Genomic DNA, 26,297 nt, shown 5'->3' on the forward strand with positions numbered 1-26,297 from the left:
CAGAGAAGCGGCCCCGCCCCGGAGCCTCCAGGCCCTGCAGACGGAGAGCTCTGGAGTTACTGCGGGGGCTGACTCCAGGGCTCCAGAGCTGGCCGCAGCCACCTCGGTTGTTCCTCCTGGGGACTCACGGGGTAAACAACCCCCACTGATCCCTGCACCAGGCAGGGGGCAGAGCAGCGCCCACAAGCGCTAACACCTGAAAATCAGCACAACAGGCCCCTCCCCCAGAAGCCCCCCTAGACGGACAAGTTCCAGGAGAGGTCAAGGGACTTAAAGTATACAGAATTAGAAGATACATCCCCCGTGTTTTTTTTTTTTCTTTTTGATTTTTGTTTGCTTCCCCCAAACTTTTTTTCCCTTTCTTTCTTTTTCTTTCTCTTTTTCTTCTCTTTTTTCTTTTTTTTCTTCCTTTTTTCCTTTTTTCTTTTTCTCTTTTCTTTCCTTCTTTCTCTCCTCTCTTTTTCTCCTTTTCCCAATACAACTTGGTTTTGGCCACTCTGCACTGAGCAAAATGACTAGAAGGAAAACCTCACCTCAAAAGAAAGAATCAGAAACAGTCCTCTCTCCCACAGAGTTACAAAATCTGGATTACAATTCAATGTCAGAAAGCCAATTCAGAAGCACTATTATACAGCTACTGGTGGCTCTAGAAAAAGGCATAAAGGACTCAAGAGACTTCATAACTGCAGAATTTAGATGTAATCGAGTAGAAATTAAAAATCAATTGAATGAGATGCAATCCAAAATAGAAGTCCTAATGACGAGGGTTAACGAGGTGGAAAAACGAGTGAGTGACATAGAAGACAAGTTGAGGGCAAAGAGGGAAACTGAGGAAAAGAGAGACAAACAATTAAAAGATCATGAGGATAGAATAAGGGAAATAAATGACAGCCTGAGGAAGAAAAACCTACATTTAATTGGGGTTCCCAAGGGCGCCGAAAGGGACAGAGGTCCAGAATATGTATTTGAACAAATCATAGCTGAAAACTCTCCTAATCTGGGAAGGGAAACCTGCATTCAGATCCAGGAAATAGAGAGATCCCACCCTAAAATCAATAAAAACCGTTCAACACCTTCACATCTAATAGTTAATCTTGCAAATTCCAAAGATAAAGAGAAGATCCTTAAAGCAGCAAGAGACAAGAAGTCCCTGACTTTTATGGGGAGGAGTATTAGGGTAACAGCAGACCTCTTCACAGAGACCTGGCAGGCCAGAATGGGCTGGCAGGATATATTCAGGGTCCTAAATGAGAAAAACATGCAACCAAGAATACTTTATCCAGCAAGGCACTCATTCAGAATGGAAAGAGAGATAAAGACCTTCCAAGACAGGCAGGAAGTGAAAGAATATGTGACCTCAAAACCAGCTCTGCAAGAAATTTTAAGGTGGACTCTTAAAATTCCCCTTTAAGAAGAAGTCCAGTGGAACAATCCACAAAACCAAGGACTGAATAGATATCATGATGACACTAAACTCATATCTTTCAATAGTAACTCTGACTGTGAATGGGCTTAATGACCCCATCAAAAAGCGCAGGGTTTCAGACTGGATAAAAAAGCAGGACCCATCTATTTGCTGTCTACAATGGACTCATCTTACACAGAAGGAAACCTACAGCCTGAAAATAAAAGGTTGGAGAACCATTTACTATTCAAATAGTTCTCAAAAGAAAGCAGGGGTAGCCATCCTTTATCAGATAAACTAAAATTTACCCCAAAGACTGTAGCGAGAGATGAAGAGGGACACTATATCATAGTTAAATGATCTACCCAACAAGAGGACTTAACAATCTTCAGTATATATGCCCCGATACATATCCCCGATATGTGGGAGCTGCCAAATATATCAATCAATTAACAACCAAAATTAAGACACACTTAGATAATAATACACTTATACTTGGTGACTTCAATCTAGTGCTTTCTACACTCGATAGGTCTTCTAAACACAACATCTCCAAAGAAACGAGAGCTTTAAATGATACACTGGATCAGATGGATTTCACAGATCGCTACAGAACTTTACATCCAAACTCAACTGAATACACATTCTTCTCAAGTGCACATGAAACTTTCTCCAGAATATACCACATACTGGGTCACAAATCGGGTCTGAACCGATACCAAAAATTTGGGATCGTCCCCTGCATATTCTCAGACCATAATGCCTTGAAATTAGGACTAAATCACAACAAGAAGTTTAGAAGGACTTCAAACACGTGGAGTTTAAAGACCATCCTGCTCAAAGATGAAAGGGTCAACCAGGAAATTAAGGAAGAATTAAAAAGAATAATGGAAACTAATGAGAATGAAGATACAACCGTTCAAAATCTTTGGGATGCAGCAAAAGCAGTCCTGAGGGGAAAATACATTGCAATACAAGCATCCATCCAAAAACTGGAAAAAACTCAAATACAAAAGCTAACCTTACACCTAAAAGAGCTAGAGATAAAACAGCAAATAGATCCTACACCCAGCAGAAGAAGAGAGTTAATAAAGATTCGAGCAGAACTCAATGAAATTGAGACCAGAAGAACTGTGGAACAGATCAACAAAACCAGAAGTTGGTTCTTTGAAAGAATTAATAAGATCGATAAACCATTAGCCAGCCTTATTAAAAAGAAGAGAGAGAAGACTCAAATTAATAAAATCATGAATGAGAAAGGAGAGATCACTACCAACACCAAGGAAATACAAACGATTTTTAAAACATATTATTACAGCTATATGCCAATAAATTAGGCAATGTACAAGAAATGGACACATTTCTGGAAATACACAAACTACCAAAACTGGAACAGGAAGAAATAGAAAACCTGAACAGGCCAATAACCAGGGAGGAAATTGAAGCAGTCATCCAAAACCTCCCAAGACACAAAAGTCCAGGGCCAGATCGCTTCCCAGGGGAATTCTATCAAACGTTTAAAGAAGAAACCATAACTATTCTACTAAAGCTGTTTGGAAAGATAGAAAGAGATGGAGTACTTCCAAATTCGTTCTATGAGGCCAGCATCACCTTAATTCCAAAACCAGACAAAGACCCCACCAAAAAGGAGAATTATAGACGGATACACCTGATGAACATGGATGCAAAAATTCTCAACAAGATACTAGCCAATAGGATCCAAAAGTACATTAAGAAAATTATTCACCATGACTAAGTAGGATTTATTCCCGGGACACAAGGCTGGTTCAACACTCGCAAAACAATCAATGTGATTCATCATATCAGCAAGAGAAAAACCAAAAACCATATGATCCTCTCATTAGATGCAGAGAAAGCATTTGACAAAAGACAGCATCCATTCCTGATCAAAACTCTTCAGAGTGTAGGGATAGAGGGAACATTCCTCGACATCTTAAAAGCCATCTATGAAAAGCCCACAGCAAATATCATTCTCGATGGGGAAGCGCTGGGAGCCTTTCCCCTAAGATCAGGAACAAGACAGGGATGTCCATTCTCACCACTGCTATTCAACATAGTACTGGAAGTCCTAGCCTCAGCATTCAGACAACAAAAAGACATTAAAGGCATTCAAATTGGCAAAGAAGAAGTCAAACTCTCCCTCTTCGCCGATGACACGATACTCTACATAGAAATCCCAAATGTCTCCACCCCAGATTGCTGGAACTCATACAGCAATTTGGTAGCGTGGCAGGAAAAAAAATCAATGGCCAGAAGTCAGTGGCATTTCTATAGACTAACAATGAGACTGAAGAAAGAGAAATTAAGGAGTCAATCCCATTTACAATTGCACCCAAAAGCATAAGATACCTAGGAATAAATCTAACCAAAGAGGTAAAGGATCTATACCCTCAAAACTATAGAACACTTCTGAAAGAAATTGAGGAAGACACAAAGAGATGGAAAAATATTCCATGCTCATGGATTGGCATAATTAATATTGTGAAAATGTCAATGTTACCCAGGGCAATTTACACGTTAATGCAATCCCTATCAATATACCATGGACGTTTTTCAGAGAGTTAGAACAAATTATTTTCAGATTTGTGTGGAATCAGAAAAGACCCCGAATAGCCAGGGGAATTTTAAAAAAGAAAACCATTGCTGGGGGCATCACAATGCCAGATTTCACATTGTACTACTAAGCTGTGGTCATCAAGGCAGTGTGTTACTGGCACAAAAAGTGACACATAGATCAATGGAACAGATTAGAGAATCCGGAAGTGGACGCTCAACTTTATGGTTAACTAATATTCGTAAAGGAGGAAAGACTATCCACTGGAAGAAAGACAGCCTCTTCAGTAAATGGTGCTGGGAAAATTGGACATCCACATGCAGAAGAATGAAACTAGATCACTCTCTTTCACCATACACAAAGATAAACTCAAAATGGATGAAAGATCTAAATGTGAGACAAGATTGCATTAAAATCCTAGAGGAGTACACAGGCAACACCCTTTTTGAACTTGGCCACAGTAACTTCTTGCAAGATGCATCCACGAAGGCAAAAGAAACAAAAGCAAAAATGAACTATTGGGACTTCATCAAGATAAGAAACTTTTGCGCAGCAAAGGATACCGTCAAAAAAACTAAAGGACAACCTAGAGAATGGGAGAAGATATTTGCAAATGACCTATCAGATAAAGTGCTAGTTTCCAAGATCTATAAAGACCTTATTAAACTCAACAGCAAAGAAACAAACAACCTAATCATGAAATGGGCAAAAGACATGAAGAGAAATCTCACAGAGGAAAACATTGACATGGCCAAAATGCACATGAGAAAATGCTCTGCATCACTTGCCATCAGGGAGATACAAATGAAAACCACCATGAGAGACCACCTCACACCAGTGAGAATGGGGAAAATTAACAAGACAGGAAACCACAAATGTTGGAGAGGATGTGGAGAAAGGGGAATCCTCGTGTACTGTTGGTGGGAATGTGAACTGGTGCAGCCACTCTGGAAAACTGTGTGGAGGTTCCTCAAAGAGTTAAAAATAGATCTGCCCTACGACCCAGCAATTGCACTGTTGGGGATTTACCCCAAAGATTCAGATGCAATGAAACGCCGGGACACCTGCACCCCGATGTTTCTAGCAGCAATGTTCACAATAGCCAAACTGTGGATGGAGCCTCGGTGTCCATCGAAAGATGAATGGATAAAAAAGATGTGGTTTATGTATACGATGGAATATTACTCAGCCATTAGAAATGACAAATACCTACCATTTGCTTTGACATGGATGGAACTGGAGGGTATTATGTTGAGTGAAATAAGTCAATTGGAGAAGCACAAACATTTTATGTTCTCATTCATTTAGGGAATATAAATAATACTGAAAGGGAGTCGAAGGGAAGGGAGAAGAAATGGGTAGGAAATATCAGAAAGGGAGACAGAACATGGAAGATTCATAAGTCTGGCAAATGAACTAGGGGTGGTGGAAGGGGAGGAGGTCGGTGGGTGGGGGTTAATGAGTGACTGGCACTGAGGGGGGCACTTGACTGGATGAGCACTGAGGGTTATTCTGTATGTTGGCAAATTGAACACCAATGAAAAATAAATTTATTATTTAAAATAAAATAAAATGAAAAAAGAAAACAAAAACAAAAACAAAAATAAAACAAAGGCAGATAGTCAACTGCTGAGCCACCCAGATGTCCCGGCATCACTGATTTTTTTTTTTTTAAAGCAGGGGAGTAACATGATGAACAGTAGGATAAATAGTAGGGAACACAGTCTAATGGAGTAAGTTGTTAAAGTTGGGAAAGATTGATCAGAGAAACTAGCTAAAAGATTAGTTAGTAATCTGGACATGAGATAACAAGACCCTGAATTACAGTGGGGAAAGAGATATTAGTGTCAGGAAAAGAAAAATGAAGGGAAATTCAACAGAAATTTGTAAATAACCTCAGTATGGAAGATTAAAAAAAAGAAGAATCAGGTAATAGTTTTGAGTCTAGGAGTTTGTTAGATCTCTGATAAACACAGGGAAGTCATAAAAGCACTCTATTAATTATTCTAGTAAGTGGTCTGCTGGTGATATGGAACCAGATGTAATTTTTTTTCCTGTGTCTGCTTCTGATGCTTTGCTTCCTGCGTAGGCTTTTAGGAGCTGAAGCTTTTCCAGCTTTATTGCATAGGCATTGTGGCTGAATCCAGACCAGGAAGAAGCATCCTGCAACTGCAGGTGCAGGAATTCTCAAAGTTGGAAATGTGGCTTAAAGAGTACGTTTCATGGCTATACCCCATGCCATACTACTGGGATGTTTTGAGCACATTCTTAATAGGCAGTATTGGCTTAAATTGCCAATTAAAACTATGTACTCAGCCAAAGTAGATTAGCTTCTGCAACTTTCTGTGTGGATTTTTGCCACATTTCACTGTTTTCTTCAGTCTGTTAATTGGCTCGTGCTTCCTTTTTGGATTTGTTTTCCCTCATGAGTAACAAAGGGGACTTGGCCATTTGTTCTCAGGAAAAAAAGGCTTTGATAAATAGCATCATCTATGTAGTTTCATTTCTAGCCATAGAAATGAGTGATGTTAGTTCAATTATAAAATAGGCTTTTAAAATGTGTTTCATATCTAATGTGCACTGGGGAAAGAATGACTTAGGGCAAAAGCTCTGAAACCTCCTCCATTCTACAGACCACTTAGTAAGAAAATTCTCCCATGAGGAAGCTTGTCCTCTACTTTTCTCTACCTGTAAACTTCTTTCCCAAATCATCTATAATGCTTAATGTACTATGTTCCTAACTATCACGGGGGACTATTGATTTGCATTCTATATAAGATAAATGATTTCTGCACCAGCTGTTCATTGCAAAAGAACATTAAATAAATTAATTCATGATAGATGATAGATAGCCAGACAGATAGATAGATAGATGTTATGAAGACCCAATATTTGTCTTGTATATCTAGGTTACTCACATGAATGTCAAGCAGGCACTACAGTGAGGCCTCTGCCAGCATTGGCTTGGGATTGGGACTATTTGTTCAAAACTGATGATAGCTATTTCATTGATTCCTTTTCAAAAGCTATTCAAAGAGACAAGTGAAATGAAAAATCTCTATTTAAAAGTACATCAGCTTATATTTCTAAGGCTGGTATACTTTAAATCAAAATAACTTCTTTCTAGCTTACTCTGTCTTTAGGCTGAATAATGAAGTGAGATTGATTATTTCACTTTGGGGGTTCCTTTTTTGATTTCAGAGTCCACTTGGTTTGATGCCATTAAATATTGGTTTCTCCACAGTGACCAACACTGATTTACTGAGATTTAAAAAGAAAATATAAAAATATTTTTATTCACTTACATAACCAATTCTTATTACCTGCAATTGAGTCCCCACTCAAGCTAATGGATGTAGATAGCTAAGACAAAGAAAAAAATGGATCTCAGTAGAGTTGGTAACTCTCTCCTTTAACAATAAAATTTAATTTAATAAGTTATGGCTATATGTTGAAATTGAGAAAGTTCTTTGCCTACTTCTGAGAAAAGTGAGTGGAAAAAGTAATTTTCCTGACAGATTTCAGCTAGGCTTTCTAAATCTTCTGTTTTGAGTGATCTGTATTTGAGATATACTTTTTAGGACTTATTCTCATTCTGCCTCCCTGTAAAGCTCTCTTACTTATAAGACTGGTCTACTCTTACTAGAAATCTTCTCTTGTACCAAGGGGAAGAGTGAAGTCTTTACAAAGCATAAAGTGGGAAGAATGTGACATTTAGAGTTCCAATGGTAAAGGGATGAAAACTAAGTCTATTTCCAAATGCATTTGGAATGCATTTCTCCTCAAGTCATGTTTATCAAATGTCTATATATACATGGCACTATGCTAAGTACTACACAATGCAAATTAAATAGATGTGGTCCTTGTTATCTGCCAGTTTACATCTTCCTTTGATTCAAGTACTATAGCAGAGTGCTTAAATGGCCAAGTCAGATCAAGAAGGTTATATCTCTCTCCCTGAAGGATAGGTTATTGAGGTTACTCTTTATGTGCTGGGCTGGGTAAGAGATGTAGATGTGGCAAGGTCACTCTCTGTGCCTTTCCTCTGCTAATTATTTGCAAAGATGTCTAAGCATCTGATGCTTTAACTAGAAGTTCCATAAAACGTTTTTGGTTCGTATCTAAATCTGTGGCCAAAGGAAGGGAACATTAATCTTTGTGGAGAGCTAGAGACAATTATTTGAAAGAGCAACTAACCCCTGTGCATTTTAACTAAGAATATTTGAAATAGATTTCTTCACTTCCACTAAAAATCAATTGATAAATATAGATATGCTCTCTTCTAGTCACAAACTATGGACTTATGAGTCTTGTAGATAGTTTAAATTACCTTGAGTAACTATAAGGTATGGTATGATGGATAAAATTTAAACTGAGAGTTAGAGGCCTGAATTTTAGTCCTGGCTCAGACCCTAAATACCTGGTTAAGTAGAACAAATTATATTACATCTTGGCTTTAGTATCATCTCAAAATTAAGAAATTGGAGTTATATACTTTTCTATTTTAACATTCCATGGGACTACATGTGAACTAACACTATGTGGAAGTTGTGCAGTGATCTCAAGGAAGTGAAAAGTGAAGGGATGCATATTTCTTTATGTCTCCATAATTTATTCTGAAATACGGATGATAACCACTTTTTAAATTTTTTTTGATAACCACTTTTGAAGTCACATTAAATAAATCAACTAGTGATCTAATTAAGATTGAAAAAAGGTAGTCTAAAAGCCTAAGAGGAATGAATATTTTGTTCAAGAATAATAACTAAAGATACAATTGATTAAATAGGATCTAATTTTACATTCTGAACAAGTAATATGATTTCAAATATAAAATTTGGGAGACAGGGTATCTGTCCAACCAAAATCATTAAATCTATATTTTGCTTTGCTCTCCAGAAGAAAAGGAGAGAAACATCTGACCTCATCTTTCTTTTGGATACCATGGTCAGCAGAAAATGGAGAGATTCCAGCTGGAAGACTTTCACTGAATCTTGAAGGAAAGCAACAAGCTTAAGATAAATAGGCATACGGAATGGCCTATTTCAATAATATACCAGTATATTGTCTTCTCTTTTTTTTGACAGGGTAAATATTTCTGAATCCCATGTGTGAGGAAAGAAATATATTTCAGGTATTAAACGTTTAATACAGTCCATTTTCATCATTAGTAACTGGTTTTCCCAGCATATGTCTCTGAAATTTTTTTTCTATCCACTTGTTAAAAATATAATCAAAGGATATCAGAACTGGGAAAGGCTTAGCAATCATAGATCTCAATCTATTTATTCTCCAGATGAAGAAGTACTATCAACAGAAGTGACTTACCCAGGTTCTTATAATTTTCATTAACAGAGATAGGACTAGAATCTGGCATGAACTGTGAAAAGTTGAGAAGAGGAAGACTATTGCAAGTAGAAAAACAAAGGAAAAGAAATCTAAAAGAAGAAATCATACTATGTCTATTTTTTATCTAATATAAGGGTCAGCAAACAATACCCACAGACAAATTCAGCTTGTAGACTGTTTTGGTACAACCGTTAGGCTAAGAATGACTTCTGCATTTTTAATGAGTTGTTTTAAAAGGAAAGAATATGTGACAGAGACCATATGTGGCTCATAACACCTAAAATATTTATTCCCTGTCTCTGCATAAAACACTTGCTGATTGCTGTTTAAACACTACAGAGACCACACACATAGTATAGCTAAGCAAAAACCCAAATGGCCTTGAAAAAAATCCCACAGTAACTGGATTTGTCCAGGAATAGTTTACATTATCCGTTTTCTTTTTTTTTTTAATAGGAGTACAATTTGCCAACATATAGCATAACACCTAGTGCTCATCCCGCCAAGTGCCCCCCTCAGTGCTCATCACCCAGTCACGCCAAACCCCCGCTTACCTCCCTTTCCATTACCCCTTGTTCATTTCCCAAAGATAGGTGTCGCTCATGTTTTGTCACCCTCACTGATATCTTCACTCACTTTCTCTCCTTTCCCCTTTATTCCTTCTCACTATTTTTTATATTCCCTAAAAAAATGAGACCGTATACTGTTTGTCCTTCTCCGATTGACCTATTTATTTCATTCAGCATAATACTCTCCAGACACATCCACATTGAAGCAAATGGTGGGTATTTGTCGTTTCTAATGGCTGAGTAATATTCCATTTTATACATAGACCACATCTTCTTTATCCATTCATCTTTTGATGGACACTGAGGCTCCTTCCACAAGTTGGCTATTGTGAACATTGCGGCCATAAACTTTGGGGTGCAGGTGTTCCGAAATTTCACTGTATCTGTATCTTTGGGGTAAATCCCCAGCAGTGCGATTGCTGGGTTGTAGGGCAGATCTGCTTTTAACTCTTTGAGGAACCTCCACACAATTTTCCAGAGTGGCTGCACCAGTTCACATTCCCACTAACAGTGCAGGAGGGTTCCCCTTTCTCCACATCCTCTCCAACATTTGTTGTTTCCTGCCTTGTTAATTTTCCCCATTCTCACTGGTGTGAGGTGGTATCTCATGGTGGTTTTGATTTGTATTTCCCTGATGGCCAGTGAAGCAGAGCATTTTCTCATATGCTTGTTGGCCATGTCTATGCCTTCCTCTGTGAGATTTCTGTTCATGTCTTTTGCCCATTTCATGATTGGATTGTTTGTTTCTTTGCTGTTGAGTTTAATAAGATCTTTATAGATCTTGGATAATAGCCCTTTATCTGATAGGTCATTTGCAAATATCTTCTCCCATTCTGTAGGTTGTCTTTTAGTTTTGTTGAATGTTTCTTTTGCTGTGCAGAAGCTTTTTATCTTGATAAAGTCCCAATAATTCATTTCTGCTTTTGTTTCCCTTGCCTTCATAGATGTATCTTGCAAGAAGTTGCTGTGGCCAAGTTCAAAAAGGGTGTTGCCTGTGTTCTCCTCTAGGATTCTGATGGATTCTTGTCTCACATTTAGATCATTCATCCATTTTGAATTTATCTTTGTGAATGGTGTAAGAGAATGGTCTGGTTTCATTCCTCTGCATGTGGCTGTCCAATTTTCCCAGCACCATTTATTGAAGAGACTGTCTTTTTTCCAGCGGATAGTTTTTCCTGCTTTGATGAATATTAGTTGACCATAGAGTTGAGGGTTCATGTCTGGATTCTCTATTCTGTTCCATTGATCTATGTGTCTGTTTTTCTGCCAGTACCACACTGTCTTGATGACCACAGTTCGTAGTACAACCTGAAATCTGGCATTGTGATGCCCCCAGCTCTGTTTTTTTTTTTTTTTTTAATATTCCCCTGGCTATTCGGGGTCTTCTCTGATTCCACACAAAGCTTAAGACGATTTGTTCCAACTCTCTGAAGAAAGTCCATGGTATTTTGAGAGGGATTGAATTAAATGTGTAAATTGCCCTGGGTAAAATTGACATTTTCACAATATTAATTCTGCCAATCAATGAGCTTGGTATATTTTTCCATCTCTTTGTGTCTTCCTCAATTTCTTTCAGAAGTGTTCTGTAGTTATTAGGGTAGTGATACTTTACTCCTTTGGTTAGGTTTATTCCTAGGTATCTTATGCTTTTGGGTGCAATTGTAAATGGGATTGACTCCTTAATTTCTCTTTCTTCGTTCTCATTGTCAGTCTATAGAAATGCCACCGAATTCTGGGCATTGATTTTTTATCCTGCCACACTGCCGAAATGCTGTAAAAGTTCTAGCAATCTTTGGGTGGAGTCTTTTGGGTGATCTATGTAGAGTATCATGTCATCTGCAAAGACGGAAGGAGAGTTTGACTTTTTCTTTGCCAACTTGAAACCCTTTTATTTCTTTGTGTTGCCTGATTGCTGAGGCTAGGACTTCTAGTACTATGTTGAATAGCAGGGGTTAGAATGAACGTCCCTCTCGTGTTCCTGATCTTAGGGGAAAGGCTCCCAGTGTTTCCCCATTGAGAATGATATTTGCTCTGGGCTTTTTGTAGATGGCTTTTAGGATGCTGAGGAATGTTCCCTCTATCCTTACACTCTGAAGAGTTTTGATCAGGAATGGATGCTGTAGTTTGTCAAATGCTTTCTTTTCATCTATTGAGAGGATCCTATGGTTCTTGTTTTTTATCTTGTTGATATTATCTATCACATTGATTGCTTTCCAAATGTTGAACCAGCTTTGCATCCTGGGGATAAATCCCACTTGGTCCTGGTGAATAATCTTCTTAATGTACTGTTAGATCTTATTGGCTAGTATCTTGTTGAGAATATTTGCATCTGTGTTCATCAAGGATATTGGTCTATAGTTCTCCTTTTTGGTGGGGTCCTTGGTTTTGGAATTAAGGTGATGCTGGCCTAATAGAACAAGTTTGGAATTATTCCATCTCTTTCTGTCTTTCCAAACAGCTTTAGTAGAATAGGTATGGTTTCTTCTTTAAACGTTTGATAGAATTTCCCTGGGAAGCCATCTGACCCTGGACTTTTGTGTCTTGGGAGGTTTTTGATGACAGCTTCCATTTCCTCCCTGGTTATTGGCCTGTTCGGGTTTTCTATTTCTTCCTGTTCCAGTTTTGGTAGTTTGTGGTTTTCCAGAAAGGTGCCTATTTCTTCTAGATTGCCTAATTTATTGGCAAACTCATAATAAGTTTTCTAATCGTTTGTAATTCCTTGGTATCGATGGTGATGTCTCCTTTTTTATTCATGATTTTATTAATTTGACTCTTTTTTGTTTTTAATAAGGCTGGCTAATGGTTTACCTATCTTATTAATTATTTCAAAGAACCAACACTTTTTTTTATTTAATCTATTGCACAGTTCTTCTGGTCTCTATTTCATTGAGTTCTGCTCAAATCTTTATTAACTCTTCTTCTGCTGGGGTTCAGATCTATTTTCTGTTCTTTCTCCAGCTCCTTTATGTGCAAGGTTAGCTTTGGTATTTCAGTTCTTTCCAGTTTTTGGATGGATGCTTGCATTGCGATTATTTCCCCCTCAGGACTGCTTTTGCTGTATCGCAAAGATTTTGAACGGTTGTATCTTCATTCTCATTAGTTTCAATGAATCTTTTTAATTCTTCTCTATTTTCCTGGTGACCCTTTCATCTTTTAGCAGGATGGTCTTTAACCTACACATGTTTGTATTTCTTCCAAACTTCTTCTTGTGATTTAGTTCTAGTTTCAAAGAATTATGGTCTGAAAATATGAAGGGGACAATTTCAATCTTTTAGTATCGGTTAAGACCTGATTTGTGACCCAGTATGTGGTGTATTCTGAAAAGAGTTCCATGTGCACTTGAAAAGAATGTGTATTCAGTTGCATTTGGATGTAAAGTTCTGTAAATATCTGTGAAATCTATCTGGTCCAGTGTATCATTTAACACTCCTGTTTCTTTGGAGGTGTTGTGCATAGAAGATCTGTCAATTACAGAAAGTGCTGTGTTCAAGTCTTCAAGTATAAGTGCCTTATTATCTAAGTATGTCTTAACTTTGTTTATTAATTGAGTGATATACTTGGCAGCTCCCACATTCGGGGCATAAATATTGATGATTGTTAGGTCCTCTTGTTGGTTAGATCCTTTAAGTATGATATAGTGTCCCTCTTAATTTCTTACTACAGTCTTTGGGATAAACTTTAGTTTATCTGATATGAGAATGGCTACCCCTGCTTTCTCTTGAGGACCTTTTGAATGGTCAATGGTTCTCTAAAATTTTATTTTCAGGCTGTAGGTGTCTTTGGGTCTAAACTGAGTCTCTTGTAGACAGCAAATTGATGGGTCTTGCTTTTTTATCCAGTCTAAAACCCTTCATCATTTTATGGGATCATTAAGCCCATTCCCGTTCAGAGTTACTATTGAAAGATATAAATTTAGTGTCATCATGATACCTATTCAGTCCCTGTTTTTGTGGATTGTTTCTTTGGACTTCCTCTTTCTTTTACGGAGTCCCCCTTAATATTTCTTGCAGAGCTGGTTTGGTGGTCACATATTCTTTCAGTTTCTGCCTGTCTGGAAGCTCTTTATCTCTCCTTCTATTCTGAATAAGAGCCTTGCTGGATAGAGTATTCTTGGCTGCATGTACTTCTCATTTAGGACCCTAAATATATCCTGCCAGCCCTTTTTGGCCTGCCAGGTCTCTGTGGAGACATCTGCTGTTAACCTAATACTTTTCCCCATAAATGTTAGGGACTTCTTGTCTCTTGCTGTTTTAAGGATCTTCTCTTTATCTTTGGAATTTGCAAGTTTCACTGTTAAATGTCGGGGTGTTGATGGTTTTTGTTGATTTTGGGGGTGGATCTCTCTATCTCCTCGATCTGAATGGCTGTTTCCCTCCACAAATTAGGGAAATTCTCAGCCATGATTTGTTTAAATACACTTTCTGGTCCTCTGTCCCTTTTGGCACCCCAATTAAGTGTAGATTTTTCCTTCTGAGGCTGTCATTTATTTCCCTTTACTTTTCCTCATGATATTTTAATTGTTTTTCTGTTTTTTCATCAGCTTCCTTCCTTGACATAAAGTTGTCTTCTATGTCACTCACTCATTCTTCTTCCTCATTAACCCTCATTGTTAGGACCTCCATTTTGGATTGCATCTCTTTTAATTGATTTTTAATTTCGCCCTGATTAGATCTAAATTCTGCAGTCATGAAGTCTTTTGATTTTTTTTATGTTTTGTTCCAGTGCCACCAGTAGCTTCTGAATTGATTTTCTGACATTGAATTGCAATCCAAATTCTATAACTCTTGGGAGAGAGTACTGTTTCTGATTATTTCTTTTGTGGTGAGTTCCTTCTACTCATTTTGCTCAGTGCAGAGTGGCTAAAAGCAAGTTGTATTGGAAAAAGGAAGGAAAAAGGTGGGGGGGAAAGGGGGCAAACAAAAAACAAAACAAGGAGAGATATCCTCTGATTCTATATACTGTAAATCCCTCCACTTCTCCTGGAACTTTCCAGTGCTGCTTGGTCAATAACTTGCTCTTCCCCTGTCCTTCCAGCTGGTCTTCTGGGTGTGGGGCCTGTTGTGCTGATTATCAGGTGTGTGCACCTGGTGGAGCTGCCCTGACCCCTGCCAGGTGCAGGGCCCCGGTGGAGCTGTTTATCCTGTGAGGCCCCTGCTCAGTCCCAGATACAAGGTGATACCAGGAGGAACAACAACAGTGGTGGCGGCCAGCTCTCCAGCCCTGGAGTCAGCTCCCACAGTAACTACTGCAGCCCAGGGGCCTCGGATGCTCCGGATGCTCCGGGGTGAAGGACGCTGATCTGCACAGCTCGGGGCCACCCAGTGGCAGTAGCGTCCTTGCTGTCCTGTGTCCTCCTGGCCTCTGCCTGTCTCGGGGGGAGCACCGGATCCTAGGCTGTGTCCCCTGGTGCCCTGGGCTCCGGGGCCTGCCTGTGCCACTGGAATCGCCCTCCCGGGTGCGCAGCTCCCTCTGCATGGAGTCGCCTCCAATCTGCTCCCGGGGCCCCGCGCGTGGTGCGCTGCAGCCCTTTAGGGAGCTCTGCGGGGATGTGTGGCGTGCTCTCCCTGGGGAGCACTTCCTCTGTTAGTGCCCCTGGGAGCCTGAGTGCATCCCTGCTCCTCCTGGGATCCTGCCCGAGTTCCCTGCGAGTGCCTTTCTGTCCAGGAAGATTGGTAAAGCTCCTGCTTCTCAGGGCCTGGGCTTTCCTGTCCTGGGGGCACTCGCCAGGGCCTTAGCCCGGCTCCTCGTTGGGTCCCCTCCCCCTTGGATGCTTTTTTATTTCTTTATTTTTTTCCCCCGTCTTCCTACCTTGATAGAAGTGCAAACTCTTCTCACTGTATCATTCCAGCTGTTCTCTCTTTACATCTCAGGCCGAATTCGTAGGTTTTCAGGATGATTTGAAGGCTATCTACGTAATTTGGTGGGGACAGGTGACTTGGGGACCCTACTCTTCTGCCATCTTGCCCCCTCCCCCTACTTTATCCATTTTCTAATCCAATCCACTATATCCAATACTTTGACCTCAGAGACCAGAAGAAGTTATTTTTCCCCCCGAAACCACCAAGATCTTATTGATAAAAGAGTATAATGTTCAGAATACATATAAGGGTCAGACAAGAAATTATGAATTTTTTATTCTCTTTCCCTTCTATAGTTTTCTGTTTCATATTTTGAAGACTACACAGATTCCACTCTGTTTGCTTTCTCCTTCTCTGTTTCTGAGGAAGCTAATATTATGTTGAAACATATGAAATTTCAAATATTCAACATGTTTTGATTTACAAAATGGCAATTTCTTTTGGTTCAACTTAATGTCTAGCTTTCTGGCCACCTTCTCTTCTTAAACTTTTGCCTTTCATCATTTTTATACATTTTACCTTTTAATATATCTTTTACCTGTGTTTATCCTGCTTTTTGCTTGTCTAGAGCTACCTTACACAATGAAGATTTTGTTTATAAGTTTACAGACTACTCTGCAAGATCTTAATTGACTGAAACTACTTTGTAGTTAAAGTGCGCTTATCTAGTCTTTATTACCAACAGGTATACTCAGTGGTATCAATTCAGTTAACTGGTGAATAAATAACTTCTATTGCCTGTTTGGGATCATCTAGTACCAGGCAAGTGCAGTTCATCTGGAAAAGTGCATAACCTGGTTTTGAAAGAATCCTAACCAGTTATCAGAAGGTGGAATTATAGAGTAAATGTTTAGATGTCTTAGCATCCAAATTGTGCCATCCATGGCTGTATATGGCATAGGCTTGTGTACTGAACAATCAACCCTCATCATACCTTTGTTTATTTAAAGTAGTACTGAGTCAAACTTGCAGAAATGAAGAAAGAAAACTAGTAAATTTTAATTAGAAAGGGAAATGCTATCAGGCACATTTGAAAAATTTTAGTAATGTCTAGAATAGGCCGGGCAAGCTTCAATATAAGGAAACTAGATAGCTAGAAGTTGGATGGATGTGCTAGGCAAGAAAGAAATGCAAATAGGGTGGGAAAGAATGTTTGAAGTCCCTCAAAATAATTTGCCAACACATACCTTTTCTTCTGACAACTTCATGATGAGAGGAAATTCATTTTTTTCTGTGTTTCATATCAAAGAAGTGGCTTAAGTTGAAATCACATATTTGGTTAATTTCACAAAACAAAAATGTATCAAAATGGCATGTAAATAAAGAAAAGGTGTTGGAGAAGCATTCTTAGATTTGATCAGATCAATAAACAAGTGGAAATAGCAATATCTCAATATATAGGATGAAAAGGCTGGTGTCAGGTTATCTTAAGGGGTTTACAAACTTTTTAAAAGTCCCAATTTTGAAAAGTTAATTCTTGGAAGCAATTTCTAAATAGAAATTATAAGCATAATAGGTGCATTAAATATAAATAACAAATATATGCCTCTGAAGTCTACTAGATACAATGCTCTGAGATATAAAAATAAATAGTAGGGAACATTTTACCTTACTATCGAAGGGAATAGGATAAATCAAAACCTGGTGCCTTCTCCTCTCTATTCATAGAGTGCTTTTCAGTACAAACTTAGCCACAAACTGATATATTGAGTGTTCCCTTGTCTCCAAGCCTTTGTATATACCATGAATCATCATTTCTCCTCTCACTACTATTATCAACTCTTTCATATCTCTCAAGTACTAGGTTAGATTTCACTTTTGAACAATAATGACAACAACAACAACAACAACAACAACATCTTTCTTTGGCTGCCTCCATCTCTCTGTGGTTCCAAGGCCCTGCTGGCTGTATTTCATATGCGCTCCTTATTTTTTTTTAATTTTTTAAATTTATCTATTCATGAGACACACACACACACACACACACACACACGCAGAGGCAGAAACACAGGCAGAGGGAGAAAGAGGCCCCCCTTTGGGATCCCAATGTGATACTCAATCCCAGATCCCGAGATCATATCCTGAGCCAAAGGGAGATGCTCAACCACTGAACCACCCAGGCGTCCCATGTTTTTAGCATTTTTTTTAAACTTTAATTTTTATTTAATTATTATTTAATTTTTATTTATTATTTAATTTTTATTTATTTATGATAGTCACACAGAGAGAGAGAGAGGCAGAGACATAGGCAGAGGGAGAAGCAGGCTCCATGCACCTGGAGCCCGACGTGGGATTCGATCCCGGGTCTCCAGGATCGCACCCTGGGCCAAAGGCAGGCGCTAAACCGCTGCGCCACCCAGGGATCCCTGTTTTTAGCGTTTTTAATGTTGAATCATAGCATGCTGACATTTTCCATAATGCTTAATGACACATGATCACTTTACAACCAGAAGCATACCATTTAGGAGGCGTTTAATGAATAGAACAGTCATTGGATTCAATATAATTATCCACTCTCTTAGCTCACATAATTCCTCAGCCTACTGAATTCTACTATTGTGGTTATTTGTCTCTGTCTCTTCTGTTAACTCATTTTTTCCTGTACTGTAGATATAACCTAAGATTCTGTCTTTTATCCTCTTCAATTCTCTTTGAATAATCTCCATTAAAATAATTTCATCCATGTGTATGATTTCAAATATCATCTCTTTTAAAATAATTTTTCTAATTTATAACCTCAGTAACAGTTTCCCTCACTAGGTCTCAGAAGCAAGGTCCCAAATGCTGAAGGAACATTTAAATGTTTTCACCTAGATAAATGTTAAAACCTAAAACTCGACACATCTAAAAGTTGGCTGACTATAGTTATATTCAGACTCTCTGCACTTAATTATTTATATTTTCTGTATACCCCAGGTTCATTAATTCATGAGTTTTCTTTAAAATTATCACTCTACTTCAAATCACACTAGTCAGTCATAATTTCTTATTAATTCTACCTCTAAAGCATCTTTTTCTCTCCTTTCTCTTCCTCTCTCTTATTTTCATTCCCACTACCACTATTTCTATTCAGTTTTCTAATACCTCACATCTGAATGTATTCCAATCAATACTTTTGCAACCTAACCTCCAGTGTCTCCCCACTCCAATCTGTTCAGAGTTATGAAAGTAAGGTTCCAGCCATTTGTAAAACATCCTTCAAGGTTCACTTAAAATTTCCTTTTTCTGAATAGTCTTCTCTGTTTCCCCTTAGCAAGAAGTAATTGCTACTTTGTGTGGGTGCCCAGAATGCTATCTTTATTATTCTAATTGCATGACCCTATATTGCCTAAATAACAGTTATTTATATTATGGTGGCCTTGCTACTCAATTGTTAGCTCCTTGAATACAATAATTTAGGCATATTCGTTCCTATCCTTCTGTAACATCTAATTTACTTACTTAGTAATAGCTCCAAAATATTGGTAAAATGGATGCCCAATTGCAAATGGACTTAGAGCTTTTCTCTGCAGAGCTTCGAACACTTTATGGACATTATCTCACATCTTAAAAACATCTTGGGAATAAAGCAAAGGACAGCTTCTTTTATCTCTGTGAAGAGCTAAGTGCCAAAGCAATTTACTAGAGTTTGTAGCAGAGTTACAAATCCAAGGTGCCTATTAGACAAGTGATCTATCCCCATAACTATGCTTGTTCTCAAATTAAATTAATTCATGTTAATTTAAAAGTAAATTTCCATCTCCTTTGTTTATGCAGCATTTAACTTTAATGGCCACATCTCCTTGCGTGGATTATTGCTTAGAAGTCCAAATTATCTCAGTTCTTCCTCTACCCTCTGTCCACTGGCAGTTCTTACTCCTTCCTGCCACTTTCTTACTCCCTGTGAGAGTTTTTTCTCTCCCTGTGTGGAAAGGAATTCTAGTTGATGTTCTTTCTCCTGGTTGTTTTAGTTTTGATGCACCAGCAATCAATGGGCCTGTTCAGCTTATTTTCCTTTCCTTTTTGTGGTCATTCATTGAGTGAGCTGAATTTACTTTCACTAAATTTTACATGTCATGGATGGCCTCACATATTGGAGGGCAGAAAATGGCTGCAGCTGAAGGGAGGAGAAGGGAGGATAATGACTCTATTTTCTGCAGAAAGAGATGAGATCATTTTTTAAAGATGTCATTTCCTTTTAGATACAGAAGGTTGTTAGACTCCCGTTTATGTCCTTTTATCTTCCAAGGTCATGGAAAGAGTAGGAAGTTGTTTCCTGAGGTGTTAATGAAACCTGAGCTATCAGGCATCATATAGGCATAAAGATCATGAAGTACTTTGCTAACCACTAGTGTAACCAGGATGACTGTGGGCTGGATCATGACAAACATTCAACTGTGGCAGAACAATACATCAGCTTTAGATCTAGTAGTAAAAAATAGGAACTGGAGAGTGGCAGCCATTATTTAGCATGACCAGCCTTCAGCACACTGTTCCATAGTGACTATTAGTAATGGTCAGATGGACTGTGTGTGTGTGTGTGCAAGACATAATTTATGACAGCATAATCCTTTGGAATATGTGACTCTGGCAGTATGTCTACAATCTCAAGTTGAAAATGAAATAATATTGAAGGCATTTTAATTTTGTTTTCTTGATACCAAATGGATTAACTGTTGTGGTTTTTCTCTTGATTTAATTTTTCTGACAATCAATTTTGAAATCCTATTAGTTCCTGTGAACTTGAAGCTATCAGGATTATATCCTTTCCTACAAAGAAGGTCACCACATCCAACCTACCTGCACTTCTAATTCATAATCTAAATTTTGAGAGCTTACAGGAAACTTTCAACCATGGAGGTCTACCTGACATTTAATTCTCACCTGTAAAATAATTCACCAATATTCTAACCAAAGTATAATTATGTATTCAATCTATAGTGCTCTCCACTTCTGCATGAATCAAGTAAACTGTGTTATAATAATCAGTAATAACCTGGAAGAAAAAATGTGCATTAGGTAATAATGAGCATGAAAGTGTGAATTAGGGATCCCTGGGTGGCGCAGCGGTTTGGCGCCTGCTTTTGGCCCAGGGCGCGATCCTGGAGACCCCGGGATCGAATCCCACATCGGGCTCCCGGTGCATGGAGCCTGCTTCTCCCTCTGCCTGTGTCTCTGCCTCTCTCTCTCTCTCTCTCTCTCTCTGTGGCTATCATAAATAAAATAAAAGAAAAAAAAAGAAAGTGTGAATTATTTCAACAAGATATGAATTTATAGGAAAATAATGAAGGCAGACACCTTGTTGTACTTGTTTTTTCCTTATCCTTACTTGTATCTCAAAACCCAATTTCATTGAGGATTTCCAGTGAAATTTCTAATAGGAAGACTATCAAAATGTAACTTAAGGAAGGATGACCAAAAGTAATTAAGTAATATAAAGGAATATTAAGTGCTTTATGTGATTTAAACTCAAGCAAAACTTCAGTACTTCTCATTCAATGAGAAAAAAAAATCTTATTTTAACTTTAAAAAAGTAAATTGCTAAAGAACATTACATTTACTGGTAATGACACAGATCAAATACGAGTAGCAATTTTTATTCAGTGGTATGAAAATAACCCCAGGATAATTGTGAATGTAATGAAAATAAAAACAAAGCTGAAATTAGCATGTAAATAATAATAAAAAGTGGCTGCTTCTGCCAAAGTACTGTCAACTGATACAGATTGTACAGCACCATAATTACCAAAACTGACATATGTAAAATGATTATAAATTAATGGTTTGTAGAGGACAAAGTCATATGTTATAGATTTTTACTAGGTAGATACATAGTCACAGGGAATGAAGGACCTTTAAACAATGTAACATTACAAAATTAATCTAAAATGGTATACTGCACACACAGTGTAAATTAGGAGATCATTAGTCATATGATTAAGGATGAATTTATATACCTAGACATGTGAATGAGTGGACTTCATTATATACAGCTATTCCTACTGCCTGTATGACAGATTTGGTCAGCCGTACTGTAAAGTACTTTAACAGTAAGTCAATTCCAGGAAAGGTTACAAGGTTGGAAATTAGATTCATCATAGCTTATGTGATTGGTTCCAAGAACTAAAAAATAAATTGGAAATGTTGTTGCTCTTATAAATTTACATGTATTAAGTGCAAACAATACAATAGTTTAGCAATTTGTGCAAGTCAATAGCCTTGTGAATACCTCAAAGGTTTTTCTTCAATGATATTTTTTTTTTACTTGATAAGTTAAAGAATAGGGGTGTAACTTTCCCAGATTGTGTTGTCATTTTGCCATGAACTTGAGAGTCTTGTAGATCCTCCTTGTTTGAAATTGTAGCCATGTTGTACTCACCAAATGAACTCTTCCTTGTCACAAATGCTGTGCCCCTACTGTGTTATTTTTTATATTTCAGGAAAGCTCAAAATGTGGCAATATATATATGGCAGGAACATGAACAAATAACATCATCTGATTTACGAAGATTCTCAGGAAACATTTTTTTCCTAGTATATTCACAAAGTTCTTAATGTTTGTGCATAGTATGGTTTCAGTTTTCTGATGTTTGACCAACACTAGAAACATGCAAAAACTGTATTTCAGTCATAAGAAAAAGATAGTAAGGTAAATCATAACTCTTTTGTTAATGTTTACACTATTGTGAGCAATAGACTGTGTCTACATGATGCCAAGACATCTGGATGCAAAGTGAAAAATGTAGTCAATCATCTAGATGTTTCTAAATATCCAGATGCTTTGTGTTGGTTAGACAAAGATTCCAGATGATTGACTGAATTGTTCATCCTTACAGTTAACATGAATAGATTACTCCATCTGGCACTCCGGTAAGGTAGACAGTCATAAAAAGTCAAAAGATGGTGCATGAGATCTTACAGAGGAAGGAATGTTTAGATGATACCTATGATTACTTTGTTTTCATGAAATTCTTAAAGTTCAGTGCCATTCTCTGTTTTGTCATTACAACAACTGAGCATTAAAATTATTATTTTCGGGATCCCTGGGTGGTGCAGCGGTTTAGCGCCTGCCTTTGGCCCAGGGCGTGATCCTGGAGACCCGGGATCGAATCCCACGTCGGGCTCCCAGTGCATGGAGCCTGCTTCTCTCTCTGCCTCTCTCTCTCTCTCTCTCTCTCTCTCTGTGTGTGTGTGTGACTATCATAAATAAATAAAACTTTAAAAAAAATTAAAAAAATAAATAAAATTATTATTTTCTTCTCAAAATCCTATTGCTTACTCTTTTTGAATAAATGTGTTGATTCATTGAAAAACTTTATGATTTATCATGGAATTAACAGGTATTAAATAGATAAATAAAAAGTGAGGAGTTTTAGATACTGCCACCCTGAAGTACCAATTTATTTTAAAACCGTATGTATTTTTTAAAGATTTTATATATTCATGAGACACACACACACACACACACACACAGAGAGATAGAGAGAGAGAGAGGCAGAGACACAGGCAGAGGGAGAAGCAGGCTCCATGCAGGGAGCCTGATGTGGGACTTGATCCCGGGTCTCCAGGATCAGGCCCCGGACTGAAGGCAGCGCTAAACTGCTGAGCCACCAGGGCTGCCCTAAAACAGTATGTATTAATTATAAATACAAAAAGGAAAGGGAAATTTCAGCTTCTAGAGTGAGTGAAGAACTATTTATTAAACATTTATATATAATTCATCCATTCCTTCACTAAACATTGAACCATCCAAAGTACCAGCCACTGCATTGAACCAGGGGTGCAAGTTGAATCACATAGTTTTGGCCTTGAAGCAATTCGCAAGTAGGGACTATAGAAATGTTAACAGATAATAATAGTACAGTGAGATAAATTCTAGAAGAGCCATGTGTAAAGTGTTCTTGATAAATCAATAATGGAGCCGCTATCTGCCTTGGGTGGGTAAAGGGAAGTTCTTAGAAAAACTTTGATAGGAGAAATGTTGTTTGTGCAAAATCCTGAAAGAAAAAGTGAAAAAAATTAAAATTCCTGGAAAAAATACCACAAAAAACCCAACCCTCCTATTTAGAGAGCTACCAAGGAAGACAGAATTGAGGAAGCACAATTCAAGAGAAAAGAGAAAATTTACCTTGCATATGCCAAACATTTTACCTTGCATTTTCCTCAAGGAATTTTCTGACTCATAAAAGACATGGATAGAAAGGCTGGTAAAAGTAAAGCAACTGTGTAGAAGTGGCAGCTAAGAGTCAGTAGGGTCTGCAGAGTTTTTTGGCAATATCATGAGGCTGAGAGAGAAAAAAAATGGAGCTCACACCTATGAAAGCATTCAATAAATGACTGGCAAAGATCCCAAAGAAAAAGAAGTAGTGGAAAAGTAAATCTCACAGTTCAAGCAGATTTTTCTCTAGAGATATTCACCAGGTTCTAAGTGGCACAAACATAGATGTGGAGAAACCTGATAAAATGTGGGTGTTGAGAGCCTGACATTCAAAGCAGAATATGTTAGGATTTGATCAGGGAATCAGAAACTCTGAGTGATATGGAATAAAAGATTTATTATATATGTTGGATCTTATGCAATTTTGCGAGCTGATGCAGAAGACTATGGAAGGTTGATGCCTCAGTAGCTGATGATGGACCTAAAGCTGCTAAGGATCAACATGGCCATATTTGAGAAGGAAACAATGACCTGATGCAGAACAATGTTAAGGCAGACTGTAATCCATAAGGATTAATGGAAAGCAAAGAGGACAAACTAGAACCCATGTTTGCCTTTTACTGCCTTTGACTTCATCAACACAAGGTGACTTGCAGAAGGGACTGGCAACTTTTACCATGGATGTGCACATGTGCCTAACTGAGGACTCAGGGAAGCTGAAGGAGATCTGGTAAGATCTACAGTACCTGCATGCCCAGCTGCTGTACTAAACTAACAAAATGAATCAGCAGATCAGCCACGGTGTGCATTAGCTGCAATTGTTCCTGGACCCCTACATCTACACCAACCCTGAGAGCATAAAGACTGCTGTTTATTTCCACCTTCCTAATATCATAGGATTTTTTTTCTAGAGGTCAATACTTATTTAGAATCAAACAGGGTAGATCCCTGAGTGGCTCAGTGGTTGAGCGTCTGCCTTCAGGCCAGGGCATGATCCCAGAGTCCCGGGATAGAGTCCCACATCGGGCTCCCTGCATGGAGCCTGCTTCTTCCTCTGCCTTTCCATCCTTTTCCTTCTCTCCCTCTCTTTGTGTGTGTGTGTGTCTCCCATGAATAAATAAATAAAAATCTTTTTTTTTTTTAAAGACCCAAACAGGGAAGGAAATTTTAGGAAGTAGAGTTCTTCCTTGATATAGAACAAAGACATCAAAGGCTGACCCTTGTTAACATGACATCCATATACACTTCTCTTTATGTTTGTCTTCCATATAAAAAGAATAGCAACGTGATTCAACCATTCTTCAAAGCCCTGGGGGAGGGATACATTAACTAAAAGGGGATGCTTACTCATCTTTGGGTAACATTCATTAATCTTCTAACTGAAACATATTCCCTGCATTAGTCAGCTCCAGCTGTCATAATAAAGTACCAAAGAGGGGGATCCCTGGGTGGCTCAGCGGTTTAGCACCTGCCTTTGGCCCAGGGCACAATCCTGGTGTCCTGGGATCGAGTCCCACGTCAGGCTCCCGGCGTGGAGCCAGCTTCTCCCTGCCTCTCTCTCTCTCTCTCTCTCTCTCTCTGTGTGTGTGTGTGTCTATCATAAATAAATAAATCTTTAAAAAAATAAATACCAAAGACGGGATAGCTTAAGCAACAGGATTTTTCTCACAATTTGTATTGCCTATCTGGCTTTCAACTCATCACTGATCAGACTCTGTTTTAGTAGTCCTTTTGGCCAACAATGACCTGGTTTATATCTTTAATCCTAATGGCAAATTGGAGAGTATTTTTAAGGATGGAATTTGTACTCAATATTTTCATAAGATTCTTGAAAAATTCATTGAAATTCCCCTTCCTTTTATTTGTTTTCAGGCTTTTATTATTTATTTATTTATTTACTTATTTATTTATTAATTATTTTACCTATTCAAGTTTTTATTTTTTTATTATTATTTTCTAGGAAGCTTTCTTTTTTTCTTTCTTCTTTCTTTCTTTCTTTCTTTCTTTCTTTCTTTCTTTCTTTCTCTCTCTCTCTCTCTCTCTCTCTTTCTTTCTTTCTTTCTTTCTTTCTTTCTTTCTTTCTTTCTTTCTTTCTTTCTTCTTTCTTTCTTCTTCTTTCTTCTTTCTTTCTTATTGGAGTTCAATCTTCCCGCATATAGCATAACACCCAGTGCTCATCCTGCCAAGTACCCCACTCAGTACTCATCACCCAGTCACCCCCAACCCACACCCACCTCCCTTTCTACCACCCATAGTTCCTATCCCAGAGAAGGAGTCTCTCATGTTCTGTCTCCCTTTCTGATATTTCCCACTCATTTTTTCTCCTTTCTCCTTCATTCCCTTTCACTATTTTTTATATTCCCCAAATGAATGAGAACATATAATGTTTGTTCTTCTCCGATTG

The sequence above is a fragment of the Canis aureus genome, chromosome X (genome assembly GCF_053574225.1).
Source record: "Canis aureus isolate CA01 chromosome X, VMU_Caureus_v.1.0, whole genome shotgun sequence".
Lineage (NCBI taxonomy): Eukaryota > Metazoa > Chordata > Mammalia > Carnivora > Canidae > Canis > Canis aureus.